Raw genomic sequence first — 24,074 nt, 5'->3', positions numbered from 1 at the left:
GAACTTTAGGCAATTTATCTAAGGTCATACAGACAGTAAGAGACAGATTTTCAAAAGAACCAAGATCTTCAAGGCTCCAGTCCAGGTAGTAAGCCTTTGTCTCAAAAAGGATGATCAGTTCTGCGAAATGTTCTAGAAATAATTTCCAGAAGGAAAAAATATAAATATGTCTGAAAATCCCCAGAATCTTTGCACACCTAATAGGAGATCATCTTTTCCCTTCTATCTTCTTCCTATTAGCTTGCGATGTGCTGTGTGGAGGCTATATTTAAAGTACTCCCCTCATCCTGTGGGGATCCTCTGTCTTTCTAAGAGTCTCAGTACAATGCCACTGTGGATGGTGTCCAAGTTATCATGATTTGACAACAATTTTTCAACTTTGTGATGGTGCAAAAGTGATACACATTAAGTAGAAACTATACTTTGGGTACCCATACAACCATTCTGTTTTCTAATTTCACTACAGTGTTCAATAAATTGCATTGCTACTCAACACTTCATTATAAAATAGGCTTTGTATTACATGATTTTGCCCGACGAGGCTAAGCTATTCTGTTCAGTATGTTAGGTATATTAAATACATTTGGCTTACTATATTTTCAACTTATGACGGGTTTATTAGAATGTAATCCCGTCGTAAGTCTAGGAGCATCTGTGTAAAGCAGAGCTGTGTCTGGATATTCATCTGGGTGTGCATTTCCAATGCTGCACTGAGCTAAAAAGGATGAGGTCAGAGCTTCTGGAAAATTGTACAGAATGCTCTCAGCATCTCTGGCATTGCCCTGGAATATAACAATTCCAGAAGCTTGAGTGTGCATGGTTTTGTCTCCTGTCCACCTATTATTGCTTAATGGTTGTAAGTGGCAGATTAGCCTACATATTACTCTGAGAAAGTATATCTCTTCACATCTTACCATTGAGAAAGCCTTCTTCCAGGAGAGTTATATATTTGACATGAGATAATTTTCTTGCCATGTATATTTGGTGTTGCATAATCAATGTCGTAGAATGCAGAGAATAACTGGAATATCTGCATTTTAAATAAACAGCATTGAACTTAATACTGGAGCGATTGAGCTCTGGGAAGCAAGACGGGTCAAATTAATGCCATACTTAGCAACATGCTCTTTTATCATGAATATTCCAATAGTGTAAAAATGCACCTGCTTTATTAGTGATGCCAATTTGCACTTATGCTTCAACAGGTAATGGGTAACCGATTATCATCAACAGGAAACTTCCAAAACGGTCTCCATTTGTAATTTACCCTCCAAAAGCAGTAGAGATGGAATTCTTCTGAAAGAGACTGGAAAAGGAGGGCGTGTGTGTTTTCTCTTTTATCTAACTCCTTTCCTTTGTTTCATTTTCACATGGCAGGCTGCAGAGATCTTGCCCAGTTCTCATGTCCTGAGGTCATACAGTTAAATGGCACTAGAAACAGGCAGGTCTGTTTCATCACAAGTGACAAAACCACATCCTCTAAGTTTGAAATTAGTGCAGCTGAAAATATGGTGAGAAATGAATCACATCCAGATGACATTTTTCAAGTTCTCCTCAATCTGGTACAATCTTGTGGTTCTCTCCTTTCTGTTTCCTCTTGAGCATGCTACGGTTTATGAACTTGAGTGGAATCTGCCAGCAGTTCCCCAGGCTAAGGCATAGCACAAAATTTCCATAGGGTGTGGAGATTTGCTGATTACAGTTTTGCATCACTATGTCAATCTATTCACCATTTTCTTGTTTCTATGATCATATTACAGTTAATCAGCCAGGGACCCCCCTTTTTTTTTTTTTTTTTAAACGATGCAGATGCTAAATAGTCTAATATTCTTAAATGTTTTAAAGTAGCCTTTTACTATTCAAACACACCCATACTCACAGATACACGACATCACCTATTATACTTCTTTATAATTACAACATTTATTTTAGAACAGTATACCAATTAGCAACAGTTGATAATGGTTCTGATATGTAAAAGCCCAAATAGATTTTGGTAAGTACTGAGGTCACACAGAATGTGACTTACACAGTACCTTCTTCACCATCAATAGCTTTGTTTTCAGAATGGCTTGTGGAACAACAAAAACTACAATGTATTTTGCATTTTTCTTAAATGAGTGCCCCTGAGCAAATGAGAGATAAAATAGTACCCTTTAAAAAGATTCTCTCTTTCTCTCTCTCTCTCTCTCTTTTTTTTTTTCCGTGGAGACGGAAGTCTCGCTCTGTCACCAAGGCTGGAGTGCAGTGGCGCTATCTCGGCTCACTGCAACCTCCTCTTCCGGAATTCAAGCAATTCTCCTGCCTCAGCCTCCGGAGTAGCTGTGACTACAGGCGCACACGGCCACACCTAGCTAGTTCCTTTTGTATTTTGGTAGACGCAGGGTTTCACCATGTTGCCCAGGCTGGTCTCGAACTCCTGAGCTCAGGCAATCTGCCTGCCTCGGCCTCCCAAACTGCTCGGATTACAGGCGTGAGCCACCGCACCCGGCCAAAAAATATTCTCTCTTCCTTAAATCACATTGTAGTATTTATATATGTATTTTGAAACTTCTGCATTGCTATAACAATCGTAACTAAAGGCTTAAGTCCCAGAGCAAAATAAACATTTTGGTAAGATTACATGATGAGCTTCCATAAATAGTTTCTTTCACATTAATTGGGACTTTTAGAAACTACTGTACATCTGTCTGTTACTATATCACATTGGGCTATAATAATCTCGTGATTATTATTAATATATTATTACAGTAATAATTATTAATTTATAGCTGGAACTCGAAGTGGGTGCCTACCTCACCGGGGTTACTGTTTAAGCCCAGTGTCTGCAGTTATGGCTGATTCACTGTTTACCTTCCACTGTACAATTCCCTTCATTGGTCTACTCATTTCTGTACTTGAACTCTTATAACAAAAAGAAAAAAAAAAGAAAGAAAAAGAAAAGGCTGATTTTTCTCTTCATTCTTTAATGCCTCAAATATTAAAGTTTAGTAACTTTAATGTAATGTGTATAGAATGTAAATCTAGATTATCTGGCCTGAGAATTTACTATTCTGTTGATAGCAGCAGGACATTAAATAGTATAAGGTCTAGAGATAGAGATTATTAGAAAAAAATTTTGATTACCAGGTCGGTTTGCAACTAAATGTAGCTCTCAAAATAAAGTGGTAATATTAATTTCAGTTATATGTGAAAGATAGGATTTTGATAGTATTAGGACTTATAAATTCTTAGTATATTTTCATAGTTTTTTTTTTAAGGCCTCTAGAAAAAATAGTTTAGTCAGACTGTCTCTAGAGTTTGAGAGATAAAGTAGTAAATTATTAGTAATAAAACAATGTGTTGATAACTAACACCAAAGATTATTTTACTTAGCTCCAATTTAAAGGCCTTTTTAATTCCAGAGATTAGAGTAGCAGTCACAAAATCTTAAGCAAGGAAAGATAATCTATGGAAACATTACTTTTTTAGAAGTATGAAATAAGTTCGAATGTATGTATTTCTTTACACATGATGTATCCTCATTAATTCTTACCTCAGCATAGTCTAAAGTAGAACTACTCAAAACACAGTTTGGAGATCTGTTTATTTGTGGAATGTTTGTTACATATTTCCATATTTCCTCTGAGACAAATGTAGACATTCAGAGTGTTTCAAAAAATTTAAACAAATTTGACATTGCCATAACATTCAACTGTATAAAAAGGGAGCTTGCATTTTTATGTCCTTTTTTTTTTTTTTTTTCACATTTTGCATAGTTGGACAGACTTACTCTAGGGGCTGTGTATATTTCTAGTTACCATGAATTTTCTATTCCTTTTTTTTTTCTTTTCTTTTTTTAATGGAGACAGAGGTCCCAATCTCTTGACCAGCTGCTCTTTTAACTCCTGGGCTCAAGCAAATGTCCCGACTTCCAAATAGTTGGGACTACAGGCCTATCCCACCATGCTCAGCTCCTTCTGTCTCTCTCTCTTTTTTGTTATACACATTTATTTATTTAGTATTTATTCTGAACTCAAAGAACCCAAGATCATACACACTTTAAAGATCTCCAGAGCAACTTAATGTGCTATGGATGCACCATGGTACAAAGTGAAATTTTATAAAAGTACATACAGACAAAAGACCCTTCAGCTATGTTCTTACTTTGGAGTGTATTTAAAATTTGAAGGAACATCAATGTTACAATCCTTGGAGAGAAAACTCACACCATACTCTCAAGGTATTACACTTTTGGATCCCAGCTTCTAACTATTGATGAGATAGTTGTCTGTTCTGGACCACACTTTGGGAATAGTTGCTGCTCAACACGTTCTTAATAGCTAAAATAATGCAATTCAAAATGTCTGACTTCAGAAAGCCAGCCATTCTCCCTAGAAATTAAAAGGCTTCAGAAAAGGTCCTTTCTTGCATTTAGAAAAAGCAAAGTGCTGAGATTACACCTTGTAGAGTCCTATAGAATGAGTAGGCCATGGATCATTTGTCTCAGCAGAAAGAAATAGCAACGTTTCCTAGGTTTTTTTTTTTTTTGACACTCCAAGAGATACAACTCCTTATTCCAGCCAAATCAATTAGGATAAACTACTACACAAAAGAGGTTGATATTTTCTCAGCAGGCTTTTAGTAAATATTGGATGTCTAAAGTGTTAGATATCAGGGCTTCAATTGTAGAGATGCATTAGATAATATATTTGAGGGTACACATAATTGTAAGACATACCTGACAAATCTGAATTTGCTTGTTTTTACGTAAGACTTTGGAATGGTCTCAGAATTTTCAGTGGAGGTGTTTGCTTAGTTTTGCCCTTGTCTTTCCAAAGAAAAAATAAAATTTCATGGCAACATCATTGTATTTGTTTCAGAAATTTGGTTTTCTCCACAATTTTCTGTATATGCTCTTTTAGGACTTCTGTATCCCTACAGGCTCTCAGAAATGGTAGCTGGTGTACATTTTTACTAGTGTCATGTTCATTGATGTATTTGCTATTATTTGGGTAGTTGTAAATTTTAAACCATGACTAATGATTTGGTACAGGAATGCTGCTCTAGATTTATAAAGATATCTTAGAGGTTTTTTTTTTTTTTTTCTTTTTGTCATTTTGGGTTCTGGAGTTGGGCCACTTTCTTCAGCCTATGTGCTGGATGAAGGAGAAAGGTTGTAAAAATCATGGGCAATATCAGTTTTTTCATCTGTTGCTCTAAATCCCTGAACTACCAGAAATTCTTGAGTCCAAGCTTTTGGTTTAATTTTGATATATTTTCCTTAGAGACAGGGCCTTGCTCCATCACCCCGGGTGACTCAGCCTCCCAAGTAGTTGGGACAGTAGAAGAGCCTACTCCCCTGCCAGGATAATATTTTATTTTTTGTGGAGGCAGGGTCTCACAATGTTGCCTAGGCTTGTTTGGAACTCCTGGCTTCAAGTAATCCTTCTGCCTTGGCCTCTCAAAGTGCTGGGACCACAGATGATTTTGTTCTAAACATTTCAAATGTACTTGAATAAGGGCTATGGACACATACAAATTATATTTATAGTAAAGTGTTTTTTTTTTTTTTTAAAAAAAAAGGCTCAAAGCAGTCATTAATTCTATGATAGTGATCTTACCTAAGTCCCAGTATCAGTAAAATATACTAAGTTGAATTTAAAAGACATATTAGATACATCACATAATTAATTTTTATTTTTCCATTTCCATACTTCTCAGTGTAAAGTATTTCACAATGAATGCAACTATGAAGTTGACATTCTCATAAATTAAAAAAGCAAAGAAAGAAATGTACTTCTTTCCAGGGTGTTTACACGGTTCATTCATTCATTTGACCATTCATTCAACAAGTGTTTATTGAAAATCTATCAATTGCCAGGTAGTGTCCTAGGCAGTGAGGAAAATAGGGACTAAATTGAACAAAAATATCAGCTTTCATGGAGCTTATTAGTTAGTGATTAAAAATAATTCACTGATAGATTTTATAATACACATGCCCTAAGTTTAATACCTCTGATCTTTTTCCCCCCACTTTTAGGCCTGTGGTTAATCACTAGGCTTTGCCTCCTAAAGTATTATGCTCTCAGTAAATTTTAATCATTAATTTCTGCAATGTGTTGAAAGAGGTAACAAAACAGATTTAGGATTTAAGTATAAATAAAATATTTAGCCATCAACGTGCAGCTAAGTCTCAGCAATTGATGTATCTGTTCGGTCTTTGTTACCACTTAAATTGCTTTATATTTAAAAATACCTCTTCCAACACAAGTAAATGATAAATATTTGAGAAGATGGTTATGCTAATTACACTGATCTGACCACACTGTACATGTATCCAAACATCACTATGTACCCCATAAATATGTACAATTATTCTGTGTCAATTTAAAATTTTAATTAAAAAATAAAAGGTAAATCCATAAAAATTAAATAAAATTATTATTTTTTTAATACTGGTGAACATTGAACTTTATTTCCAGGGACAGGCAATGTCTTTATACATAACTTTAAGGTTTTACAGTTGTTTATGTGTTGTTGCTTTTATTTATTTATTTATTTATTTATTTGAGTGCAATCTCGGCTCACTGCAAGCTCCGCCTCCCGGGTTCAAGCCATTCTCCTGCCTCAGTGTCCCGAGTAGCTGGGGCTACACGCGCCGCCCACCACGCCTGGCTAAGTTTTTTGTATTTTTTTTTAGTAGAGACGGGGTTTCCCCATGTTAGCCAGGATGATCTCGATCTCCTGGCCTCGTGATCCGCCTGCCTCGGCCTCCCAAAGTGTTGGGATTACAGGCGTGAGCCACTGTGCCTGGCCATGTGTTGCTGTTTTACATATGAAGTCAGGAAGGCAACAAACCTGCTAATGATGCCACAAATGGTCACCTAAATTATTAGTAGCAGGACTGCTTTTAAAGAAGTAAAAAGAATAAACATACACATTTATAAAGCGCAAACCATACAGAAGGTACAAAAAAATTTGTAAAAGAATATTTTATTTTCTCTTACTCAAAGCTAACAATTGTTAGTAGGTTCTTTTAACTCATTCCTCCCAAGAATACAGTAATAAATACATATACCATCACATAAATGTTCAGGTATCTACTTATCATTCTTCAAGTTTATGGACACAAAGACATCATATTACACAGATTCTTCTGTGCTTCCCTTTATGTAATTAATACTACATTTTATCTTCACATCACTAGGTGGAACTACTTAATCCCTTATGTTTATTTTTTCCCATCATGAAAATGTGGCATTGTTTACTTCTGCTGTCTCCTACTGAGGATACTTGTATTGTTTCCATATGTAAATATTTCTTTTTTTTTTTTTTTTTTTTTTTTGAGACAGAGTCTCGCGCTGTGTCACCCAGGCTGGAGTGCAGTGGCGCGATCTCGGCTCACTGCAAGCTCCGCCTCCCAGGTTCACGCCATTCTCCTGCCTCAGCCTCCGAGTAGCTGGGACTACAGGCGCCCGCCACCACGCCCGGCTAGTTTTTTTTTTTTTTGTATTTTTTTTAGTAGAGACGGGGTTTCACCATGTTAGCCAGGATGGTCTCGATCTCCTGACCTCGTGATCCACCTGCCTCGGCCTCCCAAAGTGGTGGGATTACAGGCTTGAGCCACCGCGCCCGGCCATGTAAATATTTCTTAATGCAGCAGATAGTTAATTAACGATTTACAGGAACTCAAAGTTATACCTCAAGCTTTTTTTTTTTTTTTTTTTTTTCTTTTTAAGAGACAAGTTATCACTGTCACTCAGGCTGGAGTGCAGTGCAGTGGTGCAGGCAGAGCTTACTGCAGTCTTGACCTCATGGGCTCAGACAATCCTCCTGCCCCAGCCTCTAGAGCAGCTGAGACTACAGGTGCACACTACCACATACAGCTAATTTTTCTAATTTCTTTTTTGTTGTTGTTGCAGAGGTGATGATATGGTTTGGCTTTGTCCCACACAAATCTCATCTTGAATTGTAGTTCCCATAATCCCCACGTGTTGTGGGAGGAATCAGGTGGAGATAATTGAATCATGGAGGCAGTTCCTGCCATGCTGTTCTTGTGATAGTTGAGTTCTCATGAGATCTGATGGTTTTATAAGGGGCTTCACCCTTCTCTCACCCCTCACTTCTCTTCCAGCCACCATGTGAAGAAAGACGTGTTTGCTTCCCCTTTTGCCATGATCGTAAGTTTCCTGATGCCTTTCCAGCCATGCTGAACTGTGGGCCAATTAAACCTCTTTTCTTTATAAATCACCCAGTCTCGGGTATGTCTTTATTAGCAGTGCGAGAAGGGATTAGTAGAGATAGGGTTCTTTCTATGTTGCCCAGGCTGCTCTCACACTCCTAGCCTCAAATGATTCTCCTGCCTTGCCCTCCCCAAGCACTGGGCCGAACTGTTTTTGATTCAGGGTCAATCACAGCTTGTCAATATGTGCTTTTTCTACAAGACACTTTAGAACATGTCTGTTCTATTCTGGAAAATATCCTGGCCTAGCTGCACAGTAAGGTTGCATCCAAGGGCTGTAAGAACTCATTGACTCTGTCTGTGAGTGTTCAGGTTGGCTTTATAAGGAAAAAAAAAACATTTAAAACTGTTAATCTGGTAGAACTAATCCTTCCTGGGACCTAGCCTAGCAGTAATCCATAAACAATCACCTCTCAGTTACCTGTGACAATGAATGATGTACTGTGGAGGACAAAGACTTGGACAGGAAAAAAAGTTTATCTATATCTACGTATCTATGTACATACATATATAAAAATTAAGTTCTAATTATGTATCAAAGAATGACTTTTGTCATAGTGCTAATAGTTTGTCTAAGTGCTAATAGTGAGGTTCAAGATAAAAACTGGAAAGTTAAAAAAAAAAAGGTACTAGAAAGGAATGAGATAAGACACTGAATAATTTACTCTTATCAATGGAAGTAGATAGTCGTTTTTAAAAAAAACCTAAGAACGGGGTCATTTCATTGTGATTTATCACCACACATTGCTCTTACACATGAACACTCACAATATAACATATAGGAAAACAATAAGAATATATTGGAGACTGTAGCTTTTCTCTAAGGATATCCTGACAGCTGCAGAAAGCTTTTGGTGTTTAAGGAAAAGGAAGGGCACACTATCAATATAAAGAACCACGATGCCATTGTAGACTCTGAGATAGAATAGATTGGTTTAGAAGGAAATGTTTGATAAGGGATTTGATTGGAAGGGATAGAATTTGGCTTCTCTGTGTTGATGAGAACTGCTTCTGGAAGTCGTGTTTAGCTCTCTTCCCACGACCTCAGTCACCACCACTGTTGAGCTGACAAGAATGGCCAGTCCCACTGGAAACTCTTACAGTCACTGACTGCCAGATATTGCTCTGTAACTACCAGGCGTTCACTGTACAGAGGGCAGGTTTGTATATTTCCTTTTTGATACTCACTGCTGAAGACTAAACTATTAATACTTCTTCTCTCACTGAAGAATAGTTAGAAATGCAGAAGTTAGCAACAGTTAACTACATAAAGCTTGTTTCAATAATAAAATATAGAAGCAATTACTTAGCTTTTAAGAATTTTATTTTTATTTATTTTTTAGATTGACCTCCATCTTATTCCAACTACATGGGAAGTCAGTTAATGCTTAGTTTTTACTTATTTGTTAATGCAGAAAAACAACAATTTCAAATGTGAAAGCTTCATTATGGAAGGAAATGAAATTATGAATAACACAGCTGTCCCAGTGCTATTTTATGCAACGATTATCTATTATGAATTGAATCTATGTATAATAGGGGTAATAAAATACAGGAAAGGCAGCTAGGTCAGCAAGGGTGCCCTTTAAAGAAAACGTATTAGTCTTACAAAAATGAAAATGGGAAAAGAATATAGTAGCTTAATATGCTAATAGACATCTATTTGTGAATTAAGAATGGAAGTAACTAATTTAGAGAAAATAAGCCAATTTTTAGCTATGAGATAGATTTATAACAGAACGACTTCTCATGTTCTGTGAGTGACTTATTTATTGCTTTTTATTCAGAATGAAAGATAGGTTTCCAGTTTCTTACAGCAATATTACTGAATAAGAAACCCTTATTATGCTTATTTAGTTGGAAACTCATAGGCATTCTATGAGTTGTGTTGCTTAGGAATATTTTTAGGGAGGGTGATCTATGGAGTTTTCTACAAATCATTTCACCTTCTAGTGGTTTAACCAATTAAATAATAATTACTATCAGAGCATAGAATTTTCACCCTGCTATTGAGTGAGACTATGGAGGCAAGGTTTCAGCCCATTGACAATTACATGAAAAATAAATTTTTTTTGTAGATGCATATTATTTGGTCAACCTGATGGCATTCCATGCACTCATTTAGTCTGTGTGTGCGCACACACAGTTGTGTGTGTGTGTGTGTGTGTGTGTAGTGAATGGAAAAACTAGAAGGCACATTTTAATCATATTCTAAAGACACTACACAATTGTAATAGGCATTGCCCCTTTGTATCCATAGGAAAGACTAAGAAGAAACAATAAAACTTATCCTTTTTTCATAGAATTAATAGTGGAGCAGAGACTACGATTGGAAGAGATACTGGTGAAGCAATTGCAATAAATGTTCACCTACGCTGTAACAGGGAACTTATATGTCAGGGGAGTATAGTAAGTACCCCTACACTAGCCTAAGAGTGACCAAAAAATGCTTTCTGAAGACAGTGATATATGAATTATTAGACTGCATAAGGAAAGTTAATCCCCCAACATTTCCTTCTCCTTTGAATCCAACCCTTTGTCTTGTCCATGCTTGCAAATATAATTACTGCATTAATTTCCTGGGACTGTTACAACAAAGTACCACAAACTGAGTGTCTCAAGACAACAGAAATTAATTATGTCACAGTTCTGAAAGCTAGAAGTCTGAAATCAGTGTGAGCAGGACCATGTTTTCTCCCTTCCAAAGGAGGGTCCTCTCTGCCTCTCTGGCTTCTGGCAGCCTCAGGGGTTTCTCGGCTTGTGGTAGCATAGCTCCAATATTTCCATATTCACATGCTGTCTTGTCTTCCTTCTGTCCTTCTGTGGTTATATATCTCTGTGTCTTCTCATGGTGTTCTATCTGTGTGTCTATGCCCACATTTCACTATTCTTATTTTATCTTTATGAGGATATCAGTCACACAGGACGAGGGCCCATCCTAATAACCTCAAGTGAATTTTTTTTGAATCTCCCAAGACCCTATTTCCAAACAAGATTACAGACACAAGTATTGACAATTAGGACTTCAACATATCATTACTGGGGATAGAGAAGACACAATTCAACCCAAAACATTTATTAACATCTCTTTGCTCCCCAAGCACAAGTCAAACATTGCTCTGATGTTTGATTTCTGGACAGTATGTTACAGTTTACTGTATAGAAGTGGCTACATATACAATTTCTAGTGGAGAATTTTCTTATGGACTTTACTTTTTTATCTGCCTCCTTACTTTTGTATCTACTCCAGCACAATGCTTACTTATTAAATACTGAACGTACAGATTAATAAAGAAGTAAAAGATATTTTATTTTCTAGAGTGATTTTTCAATGGATTCCAAACTTATAAGAAAAAGAAAGAGAAAAATTCCCTGCAGTTTATCCACTATCTCACATTAACTTCTAATTTGTCAGAAAAATACCAAAAGAATAGCAAAACTCCCAAGGTGATAATATGAAATAGCCTAATATATTATCCTGACAACATCCCTACAGGCTGCCAAGAAATATGAAATTCAACAAGAAAAGATGCTCTGCTGCAAAACTTCACTGTAAGAGCAGGAATGATCACCTTCAGAAACTATACTCAAGACCACTGCAACTGCACAGGAATTGTATGCAGAAAGACATTATCTCTCAGACTCAGAGCACAGTGCTTGGTAAAGCTAATTATATTCCATTGGAAGCGTTTGAACAATTTTTAACAATAATGAAAAATCGATATGCTTTTGTAGTCTCTGTTTATTAAGAAAGAAAAGAAATTATAAAGATTGGCCTGGAGGGTAAAGAATTAAACCTCTAGACATTACGTTTGCTATATCACTTCAAATCTGTAGAATGAAACACATTTCATCTTATCTTCAATCTGTACTTTTCTTATTTCATTCCTGTAGTGTTAACACTAAGTTAAGAGAAGAGGTCAGTAAAGCAATAAGTAACTATAATGTGATCAAGTCACGGTGAACCAGAATCTTCTCATAAATTTACAAAAAACAACCTTCTATTCTAATATTTCAGATTTCATCAGACTGTCAGTGACCAATTCATGCTAATCATCGTACAAAAAGTGCTTCTAGGAATCAGAATGTCAATTTATTAACTTTTAAATCACATTGCAATCGCAATATAATCTGCTCAAACTCAAAAGTAACAAAAATTCAACTTACTGAAAGAAGAGAAAATACCCTATTAGTCTGAAAATACTAAAAAAAGAACGATAACAAGATTTCTCAAAATAATATGCGGGAATAGACTTTCAAGTACGTCAAGTGTGATTCAAAATAGGATCATTTTTCTGAAGGCCAATTTGACAATATGCACCAGGTATTTTCTAAAAAGCATACACCTTTAGGTTCTGCAATTAAATTTATAAGAAATTATCTTAAGTCGTCAGATAAATGTGCAAAAACATATGATTAAAAATTATGGTATAATTTATAATAACAGAAAAATATAAAGTATTAAAATATCATTAGTATTAACATAGGTAAAAATTTTATACAATGAAATACTATGCAACTGAATCTGAACCTGATCAATTCTCTAGATTGAATTCTAATTTATAAGAAATACAAGGGAAGAAGAACAAATTGAATAATACCATGAAAAAGTAATCAGCAATGTTCAATCTTGACAAACTCTACAGAATAAAATATTCCATCTTAAAACAAATTGCAAGGAAGAAAAAAGAAGTGAGGAAGTAAGAACCAATAATTTAAAAATAACTTAGAAATACATTATCCAGTATGGGATTTATTTGGATCCGAAAGCTCATAAAGATGAATAAAAAATATTGATGCCAAGCAGAGAGATTTAAGCTGTGAATGACATTTGATTATATGAAGGAATTGTAATAACTTGTTAGATAAAATGTTGGTATTGTTGTTTTTAAAAAGACATCCATATTTGCAAAACATATTCATTGTATATTGGTTTCCAACATGTCTGAGTCTGGTGAGACAGAACACAGTCATATGCAACAAGTTACGTGAAGTGGATGTTTTTTCTTCCAGATAGGCAGCAAGGGACAGCAGAAGCCTAGAATTCATTGTGAGCTGGTCCCTCAAAGCTCAGAAAACCTGCCAGGTGGATGGACTCTCATCTGCACATGCCCCATTTGCAATTGAGGGACCTAACATGGCTTGGCTGTGTCCCCACCCAAAACCTCTTCTTGAAATGTAATCCTCACAATCCCCATGTGTCAAGGGCAGGACCAAGTGGAGGTAACTGGATCATGGGAGTGGCTTCCTCTATGCTGTTCTTGTGATAGCGAGTGAATCTCAGGAGATCTGATGGTTTTCTAAGCATCTAGCATTTCCCCTGATTGTACTCACCCTGTTCTGCCACTATGTGAAGAAGGTGCTTTGTTTCCCCTTCACCTTCCGCCGTGATTGTAAGTTTCCTGAGGCTTCCCCAGTCATGCTGAACTTTGAGTCAATTAAACCTCTTTCCTTTGTAGATTACCTCGTCTCTTGCAGTTCTTCATAGGAGTGTGAAAATGGACTAATGCAGAGAACCCTAGAAAGTAGACTGCCCAGGGCATTTTGCCACAGAGCCACATGACCCTTTAGGTCTGTTAAAGGATGTCCCAATTCTGGGGGAGATTGGAACAGAGCCTGGGCTTTTCTGGCCAGTCCTTATCTCAAGATGTTGCATTCAAACTCTTTCTACCATTATTCTCAAGAACTACAAGCAAGAAAAAACTGAGAACTGGCCCAATTCAAAGCCACCCAGAGAACTGTCCTGCAATATTTCTCAGATGTGTGTGTGGACAAATCGATATAACATCTGGGGTTTGTTTACAATAATTCAGAACTGGGGTGGTGGTAAATGTGTGAGGTCTGGACAAAAAAATGTTTCAATTAATAATTTTTGAAGCTTAATCAGAACATGGGAGGTAATTACACTTTCTCTATTTTTATAACATTTTAGAAAAAAAATAAAAAAATTTAAAATGTGTAGAACTAAATGAAAAAGCATAACATATAACTACATATAACATTTCTTTTTGTGTAAAACATATGACGGTAAGCACACATACATTGTAAAAAATGCTGAAAAGATAAACCAAATGTTAACAGTAATGATCTCTGGATGGTGGCATATGAAGATCATTAATTTCAGTATACTTTGCAGTAAGTTGTGACTTATTTTGCAGTACTAAGTGTAGAAGAAGAAAAATGGAATTTTGTCACCTAAAATATTATATTTTTATTTACTACATATTTCCTGTGAACTAAATATTTTACATCTTTATCCAAACAACTGTATTGCTTGTGTCAAAAATAATTTTAAGTGTATTAAAGAGGCTTAAATAACAGTTCATGTAGTCACCAGCATACTAAATGTTTCAGAGGTTGGAATTATCTGTCTTGGAAGGTGTTGATAAAAGTTGCCAAGTCCTCCCTCTTCAGTTTAATTTTTTTAAACTATGCACAGACCACCTCCTTTTGTTGATACATTCTCTTTTCAGAAATATTTCCCAATTAACTCAGCCGGAGTTTACTTTTCTTTTCATTTCATGACTTTGGTTTGGGAAATACCCAGCCCACTAAGGATTTCTACATATATTTAAGGGCAGCCAATATACATTGACTTTTACAAGTTTAACTCTTTGGGCCTGCTTGTGCTTCTATACTTGGGGATCTCATTCTGCAGATCCCTAATTTTGCTGTTCTTCTGGATGGCTAAGAATGTCAAGTTCAGGTTTTATTGTCCGTAGCATTTCTGCTTCTAACCAGTGGGTCACATCTCTCACTGTAATATGTATTGTACTGACCTCTATGCATATTTCCCATATCATATTTTGAACTTTTTATTCCTTTCATGCATTCTGTTCCTTGATATGTTTCTATTCAATGCCAGGTCGAATTTAACTTTCTTTAACTTACACATCTTTCTTTTAGATAAATTGTAAAGGCTACTTTTTCCTTCCTTTTTTCTTTTCTTCCTTCCTTCCTTCCTTCCTTCCTTCCTTCCTTCCTTCCTTCCTTCCTTCCTTCCTTCCTTCTTTCCTGCCGACTGCGGGCTACATAGAAATGGGATGAGACCTGTGACTGCCAGCTTTCCCCCACTTCCCTGGTGACCTGTATCTCTCAGTAGAGGCAGACATAATCCCCCTGGGAACATAAATTCATTAGCCTGGGAACCACACCCCCACCCCCAGAGCAGCTGCAGCAAACCCCACGTAAGGAGAGGCTGAGCTCAGATATGTCTATGCCTGCACCCACCTGGTGTTCTTTCTCTACCTGCCCTGGCAGTCAAAGATAAAGTTCATAATCTCTTGGGAGCTCTGTGGCAATGCCTACCCTGAAAAATCTGAATACTTAACCAAGTGTCCCTAGGGTGAGTTTGCATCCTCCCTATAGGAACACGCCACCTTCTGGCTAGAGGCCAACCAACACAAAACCAGCACACTAAACAAAAACACAATCAAGGACCCTCACAGAGTCCACTTTACCCTCCTGCTACCTCTCCTGGAGCAGCTACTGGTGTCCATGACTGCAAGACCTCAAGATAGATCACATCACAGGGCTTTTTGCAGACATTCCCCAGTAACAGCCCAGAGCCTGATAGCTCTGCTGGGTGGCTTGACTCAGAAGAGCAAAAACAATCACCACAGGAAATCCCATTCCTAGGGGAAGCTCTCAGGAAACTCCATTCCTAGGGGAAGCCAGAGAACACCACATCAAGGGAGTATCCCCTGGGACAAAAGAATCTGAACAGCAGCCCTTGAATCCCAGATCTTCCCTCTTACATAGTCTACCCAAATGAAAAAGAACCAGAAAAACAATTCTGGTAATATGGCAAAACCAGGTTGTTTAACATCCTTAAAAGATCATAACAGCTCACGAACAAATAATTTAAAGCAAGATAAAATCTGCTTACTGATTTTCAATTGCCAGAAAAAGAATTCAGAAGGTTGATTATTAAGCTAATCAAGGAGATACTAGAGAAAGATAACGTCCAACTTAAAGAAATAAAAAACGTGACAGGATATGAAAGAAAATTCTTCAGTAAAATAGAGAGCATTAAAAAAAAATCACAACTTCTGGAAATCAAGGATACACTTAGAGAAATGCAGAATGCACTGGACAGTCTCAGTAATGGCATCAAACAAGCAGAAGAAAGAATTTCAGAGCTCGAGGACAAGGCTTTCAAATTAACCCAATCTGTCAAAGACAAAGAAAAATGAATTTTAATAAATAAAGCCTGCAAGAAGTTTGGGACTATGTTAAATATTCAAACCTAAGAATAATTGATGTTACTGAGGAAGAAGAGAAAACTAAAAGTTTGAAAAACATATTTGAGGAAATAATCAAGGCACACTTCCCCAGTCTTGCTAGGGATCTAGACATTCAAATACAAGAAGATCTAAGAACACCTGGGAGATTCATTGCAAAAAGATCATCACATAGGCACATAGTCATCAGGCTGTCTAAAGTCAACCTGAAGAAAAGAATCTCAAGAGCTGTGAGGCAAAAGCATCAGGTAACCTATAAGGGAAAACCTATCAGATTGACAACAGATTTCTCAGCAGAAACCCTACAAGCTAGAAGGAATTGGGGTTCTGTTTTTAGCCTCGTTAAACAAAACAATTATCAGCCAAGAACTTTTTATCCAATGAAACTAAGCTTCATAAATGAAGGAAAGATACAGTGTTTTCCAGACAAACAAACACTCAGAGAATTCACCACAACCAAGCCAGCACTACAAGAACTGCTAAATGGAGCTTTAAAGCTTGAAAAAAATCCTCAAAATACACCAAAATAGAACCTCCTTAAAGCATAAATCTCACAGGACCTATATAACAAAAACACAATTTAAAAAGTTATTTAGGCAACAAATAGCACAATGAATAAAATAGTACCTCACATCTCAATATTAACATTAAATGTAAATGACTTAAATGCTCCAGTTGAAAGAAAAAGAATGGAAGAATGGATAAGAATTCACCAACTAAGTTTCTGCTGTATTCAGGAGATGCACCTAACACACAAGGGCTCAAATAAAACTAAGGTAAAGGGGTAGATAAAGCTATTCTGTGCAAATGGACACAAAAAGTGAGCAGGAGTAGCTATTCTTATATCAGGCAAAAAAAACTTTAACACAAAGCAGTTATAAAACAAAAAGAGAACCATTATATAATGATACAACAACTAGTCCAACAAGAAAATATCACAATTCTAAATACATATGCACCCAACACTGGAATGGCCATATTTATAAAACAATTACTACCAGCTTCATTCTTCTGCATGAGGGTATCTAGTTTTTCTACCACCATTCATTGTAAAGAATGTACTTCTTTATTGTGTGTTCTTGGCACCTTCATGGAATATTGATGGGCTGTAAGTTTGTGGGTTTATTTCAACGTTCTCTATTCCGTTTCACTAGTCTATCTGTCTATTTTTATGCCAGGACCATGTTGTTTTGATCACTATTGCTTTATAGTATATTTTGAAGTTGGTTTACATGATGCCTTCACCTTTGTTCTTTTTGCTCGAGATTTCTTTGGCTAGTCAAGGGCTTTTGTGGTTCTACATGGATTTTTAGATTGTGTTTTTCCATTTTTGTGAAGAATGTCATTGGAATTTTGATAAGGATTGAATTGAGTCTGTAGGTTTATTTGAGTAATATGGCTATCACAATAATATTAATTCTTCTAAAATGTACATGTGAAATATTGTTTCATTTATTTATGACATCAATTTTGTCATGAATTTATTATAGTTTTCAGCATAGAGATGTTTTAGCTCCTTGGTTAAGTTTATTAATAGGTACTTCGTTTTTTTTAAAGCTATTGTAAGTGTGATTGTTTTCTTGATTTTTTTCAAATAGTTTTCTGTTAATATGTACAAATGCTACTGAATTTTTATGTTGATTTTCATCATGGAACTTTACTGAATTTATTTATTAGCTCTAACAGGTTTTTAATGGAGTCTTCAGGGGTTTCTTCATGTAAGATCATATCATCTGTAGAAAGAGACAATTTAACTTGTTCCTTTTCATAGTGGGTGGCTTTTTATTTATTTATCTTACTTAATTACTCTGGCTAGGGCTTCTGGTGCTATGTTGAATAGAAGTGATGAGAATGGACATCCTTTTCTTTTTCAGACATTAGAGGAAAAGCTTCCCTCAGTATGATACTAGCTGTGGATTTGTTACATACAGTCTTTATTATATTGACGTGCATTGCTTCTATACCTAATTTATTGAGAGTTTTATCATGAAAGAACATTTAATTTTCTCAAATAACTTTTTTACATCTGTTGAAAAAAATCATATACTTTTTTTTGTCCTTCATCCTAGTGATGTAATATATCACGTCTATTGATTAGCCTATAGTGAACAATACTTGCATCCCTGTGATGAATTATACTTGATCATAGTGAATGATCTTAATGTGCGGCTGAATTCAGTTTTTTTTGGTATTTTTTGGAGTATTTTTGTATTCTATGCTCATCAGGGATATTGGCCTTTAGTTTGTTATTGTTATGCCCTTGAGAATAACTACTCTTAACATTTAGGCATATTAGTTTAAAGCTGTCACTACTGCTGTTAGTGTAGGAAATGCAACACCAAAGATAAAGTGAATGTTCTCTTTGCCTGCAACCCTTAGATACTCTCTCCTCTCCCACTTGTTGACTGAAACCAATCTCATGGGTTTGGCATGTTTATTTTCAGTGAACTTTTTACTTTTTATATAAGCAAAGTAAATATATTTGCATAAGAAATTTATAGCCTTTCTTTGAGTGGTTTTAATGTAAAAATGTTTTTCCAGGCTCAGGACAAGACTTGGTCGAAGCACCTGGACAGGTACCTTTGGCATGGACATTCTGGAGCAGGGAGTGGACTAAGCAGATTCAGGAAATGAAGAATAGACTGGATGCTGAAGTTGGATTTTAGTTGATGGGCTAGTTTATGGGAGCAAGTGAGAAACACCCAAAAATAATTGCAAGACACTTTTAAAAAATTAATTTCTAACAATTTTCCAAGTGTAGCCTTAAAGACAAAAATGAGATCACTCAGAAAATTCAGAGGCAACATTATTTTATAAGCACAGATTAATAAAGCCCGTGTCATGTGGATTACTCACTCGGCCCTTTTAAGATTTTCACAGACATCAAGAGTAACGTATTATTAAATATCATGCACACATCTCTTAAAGATCAGCACACTTGTTAGCAAAGACTAATTTACACCTCACTTAGGATTCAAAGAACAGGAACACTTCTGTAAAACTCGGGGGTCAGGTGGCTGGCAGAGTGGGCTCTGAGATGAAAATTTATGGATGTTGGGAAATCAGTACAGGGAAATTGGGCATTGATTCTCAAATAGCCTCTTCACAATTTCCTTACAACCCAATATCTGATGATATTTTAAATGAACAGAAGAAATAAATTATTTTTACATATTATATGTGTGTTACTATGTTTTCTAAAGGGAAATGTTGATATTTCTTAAAAGGTTTTGTATCACAAAAGTCAATTCTTCTAATCTTTGGACAGCCCTATGTTGTTATGTTTCTGGCATCTCCTCAGCCACCTGTGCAACTTTCCTACATTTTCATTTCACAAAACCCAAGCAGTCTTTTTATATGCTTAATAAAATCAGACAAGGCAAACTTCAGGCTTTAGGGGTAGAAGAATAGGGGAAAATTAGAGAGGAAAATACATATGGAAAAAATAACACTGGGCTGTTATTCTAGTAAATGGTCACATTTGTTTTCAATATGGTTTTGAATTTGGTGTGCAGGACTGAAGTTTGACTTTTCTTCGAAGTCAGCTTCAACCCACCAAAGAATGGAAGAAGTTATTGAAGAATGCAAAGAACATCCAGAACAAAGAAATACTCAGATATGAATAATTTCCCAGATATTACTTAGGTTAATTTGGTTACATTTTCCTCAAGGGCAAAATAAACCTAGTAATAATTGTCATGACTGGGCATAGAATATTTTCAATAATTGTTTTATTTTATTTCTAGCATACAGGTAATCCCACTGTTATTTTAGTTTAAGTTAGTTTAAGCCAAAGGTTGTGTGATCAGTAATGCCAGAAAATGAAGAGAAAGGGCAATATCTTTGACTCAAGAGGAACAATAACTTTGCAATGAGAGGCTCCAGATAAATTTCTCCCTAGTGGTATTTGCCACTTTGTTACTCTTTTATGTGTATTTATTTTTAGTCATGACAGAACAACAGTCAGTCACACCGGATGAAAACGTCCCTTGACATAGAGAATTTCAAAGGAAAAATCACTTTTGGTTTGTTTTTTATCACTTTAAAGACCACTTTATGAATATGTTTCAATAGAAAACCTGTCTAGTCTGTAAATACTTTGGGTGTGTTTCGTGATTCCCTCCCCGGACCAGGATGGAAAGCCAAGTTTTGCTTAGGGTTGGCTGAATGTCTTGGCATAAGAACCTTGGCATTTGGCAGTTGAATTTCCAGACCTTTAGCTGACTGGCATTTTCCTCTACAGTTTACTGTGGTAGTTTGGGGAAAGTGTATGTTAAGAAATAAACTGCCAACTTGAGTGTGCCTAATTGTGCAATTAGGTGAACCATTGCAAACTTTATAGCATTATTGGATGAAAGCTATTACTTGCTTCCATACAAGTGCTGTGAGGGGGAACCAAAAAAATGTTCCCACAGCCAACATAGGAGGAGCCAATCTTGCAGTCTGAGTTATGTAGAAATGCAGCACCCATTAGAAGATACTGAATGCCAGAAAAGTGAGCTGATGGAGGAAAAGAGTTTTTGAGTGTGATATCAAAATGAAGGACACAATATGTTAGCTTAGGACAACCATATAACCATTACACATTTTACACCAAGTATTAACTATAGGCTCTGAAGGACATCTCTAGGATGCTTGGTGACTGTAACTAACTTTTAAGTGGAAACACTACCCATAAAATTAAAAAACAAAAACAAAAACAAAAAACAATGGAGTCCGAGTTTCTAAGTCTTCCTATGTATTTAGCAGTACCAGCAGAATAAAAAGAAAGTTTAAAGTCATCCTTAATTTTTAGAATCCTGTTGACTCCACCAAGTTTTAGCTCTTTTATGGAAAAGTATAGCTCTTTAACACAAATATATAATATCATCACACACACACACATACATACACACAAACATTTTTGTACAGACACAAATTCTACTCTGAATACTGGTAAAAGTAGTAAAATTAAATAATGTAAAACAAAGAAAACCCCAACTTGTTTCACAAGACCTGGTTGAAATCTTGATATCTTGATTTACCTGCCAGCTGTATAGATGTGAGTATGTTAGATATGTGTATCTATGGTTTTCTCTTTGAGCAAGAAGAGCCAATAACCCAGATCTCTTGTGGAAATTTTATCAATATACACCTACATTTCTTTCCCACCTTCTCAGATGCTGACAACTTTACTCCACACTGATCTTTTACTGTGATGACTATTTATATTATGTATTTATATAATTATATACAATAAATTATGAGTTACATAATTTATTTATACAATTATGTATACCATTGTAATTATATTTAATCCTATGTATCCACATATTTGATGTACAGAGGAGCACTGAATAGAAGGGTAGTGGCACCGGGGCCAAGGCCACTTTGTTCTCGATACTCATCACTCCTGCTTTGGCTCATGTACTGCTTTCATTGAACAACACCAGGAGACTTTGGAGTATGATCTGGAAACCAGAGTCATAAGCAGTTATCACTTAGGAATAAGATGGAAAATTCTGTGTAAAATATCAGAAAAATTCAAACATAGGAGTTTATTAAATAATATACTCTGGTAAACAGATAGTTTAAGACTGAGAAAATATTTTGATATTTGAAAACCTCTTAATAGAAATTATGTTTTGTAAAATTAAAAAAAGAAAACTGAATTATCATAATAGCCACCAAAATAATTTATTGAATTTATTTTTCAGAGTAATATAGATGTTTATATGAATATTTGTGAATATTTTTAAAGCTGTTATAAATGTAGACTTCAATGTACCATTCATAATAATGGTTTCTGACTATATTAAAGAATTCCGTGTAAAGCTAAGTTAATAAATATAATCTAATTAAATATTTTAAAATATTTTTAATATAATTGGGATGGAGCAACCTTTGCTAGAATGATACTTAGGCTAGAAATCTTGCAATTCTTATTATAATGTTTATTTGATTGAAGTTTGAATATTTTAAAAGGTTAGTCATTAAGAGTACATTTTATAGGATCATTACATCATTTTAGAAGCAGGTAAAATTTAGGAAAAATATTTACAACACATGCAATAAGCACACATAAAATATTCTTTAGTTATTATAAATAATTATTATATATCATTTTAAAACACCAATATGCTAATGATCAATAGGCATAGAATATGAATAGTTAGTTCATATAAATAAAAATATAATCTAAAAACATAAATATTAATGACCAAAGTATTAAAAAGTTGATATTTTTCTCTATCAAAGTGACAAATGCTAAAATAGTACCCATGGTTAGCAAAGTGGAAAGCAGACCAAGTTACAATAAGAATTAATTGATTCTTTCTGATTGACAAATTGGCCATATATACCTATAATTAAACTGGCATACACTTAGAGTCAAAAAGTCTACTTCTAGGAATTTATCTTAATAGCAATGCAGTAAACATAATTGAACAAAAATGGGTTTTGCTTCTCTACCAAAATATTTAAAATAGCAAAATTTTGTAAACAATTTAAATTGAAATTCATTTGAGATGATTATATACATGGTAAATCCACATAGCAAAATATCATTCATAAATACGATCTTAGAAAAAATCAACTAGACATTTTGAAGGGAAACTGTAGATGAAAGACGGGATCATGTACTGCCTTATTTAATTTTATTTAATTTTATTTATTATTATTTTTTGAGATGGAGTCTCGCTCTGTCACCAGGCTGGAGTACAGTGGCACGATTTCTGCTCACTGCAACCTCTGCCTCCCAGGTTCAAGTGATTCTACTGCCTCAGCCTCTCGAGTCGCTGGGACCACATGCATGCGCCACCATGCCCAGCTAATTTTTTTTTTGTATTTTTAGTAGAGACGGGGTTTCACCATGTTGACCAGGATCGTCTCGGTCTCTTGACCTTGTGATGTGCTTGCCTCGGCCTCCCACAGTGCTGGGATCACAGGCATGAGCCACTGTGCCCAGCCTGTTTTATTTATCAGACTAGATGATGAGCTACCTGTTTGGGGAAAGGATAAAACCATTATGTGTTATGCCTCATGGACATACATGCATATGTGAAGGGCTAAAGGTATGAACCCTTTATGGACCAATGTCAAAAGTACGTAAGTAGTTTGAAGAGAGAGAGAAAATGAGTGAAAGAGATAGAGATAGAGAAGGTAAATTAATGATATGAAGGGATGCATTGCTTATTGGTTTGAGGGTATGCAAAGAAAAAAAGGAGTGGACAGAGAAGGCAACACTACTTATCTTTGTATTTTCTATCCTCTTTTTATTTGACAAAAACACTTCTTATAATGAGAAAGGTAAATCAAATACTTAGTTAATCACAGGATTAGAAAAAATGTTTGTAAGAGAGCAACACGTATTTTAATGAGTTCAAGTTTCAAGGGCCAATTACATATTAAGTAATTTGTGGCTAGAATTACTAATACATTGTCAATATTTCAAGATATTATCAAATGTCAGAGGTAAGCAAATATACCAAATTTTAATAATGTAGTAAGAGATTACTTGTGAGCCTTATAAACCTGTAATCTCATTATCAGTATTTTAAGGATTCTTGAAAGACTCATTAAGTAGATGTTCGGGGAGTTGTTGGTAAAGCAAATAGAGATGTGGATAG

The sequence above is a fragment of the Theropithecus gelada genome, chromosome 7b (genome assembly GCF_003255815.1).
Source record: "Theropithecus gelada isolate Dixy chromosome 7b, Tgel_1.0, whole genome shotgun sequence".
Classification (NCBI taxonomy): domain Eukaryota; kingdom Metazoa; phylum Chordata; class Mammalia; order Primates; family Cercopithecidae; genus Theropithecus; species Theropithecus gelada.
Note: the sequence above shows the minus strand (reverse complement) of the source record.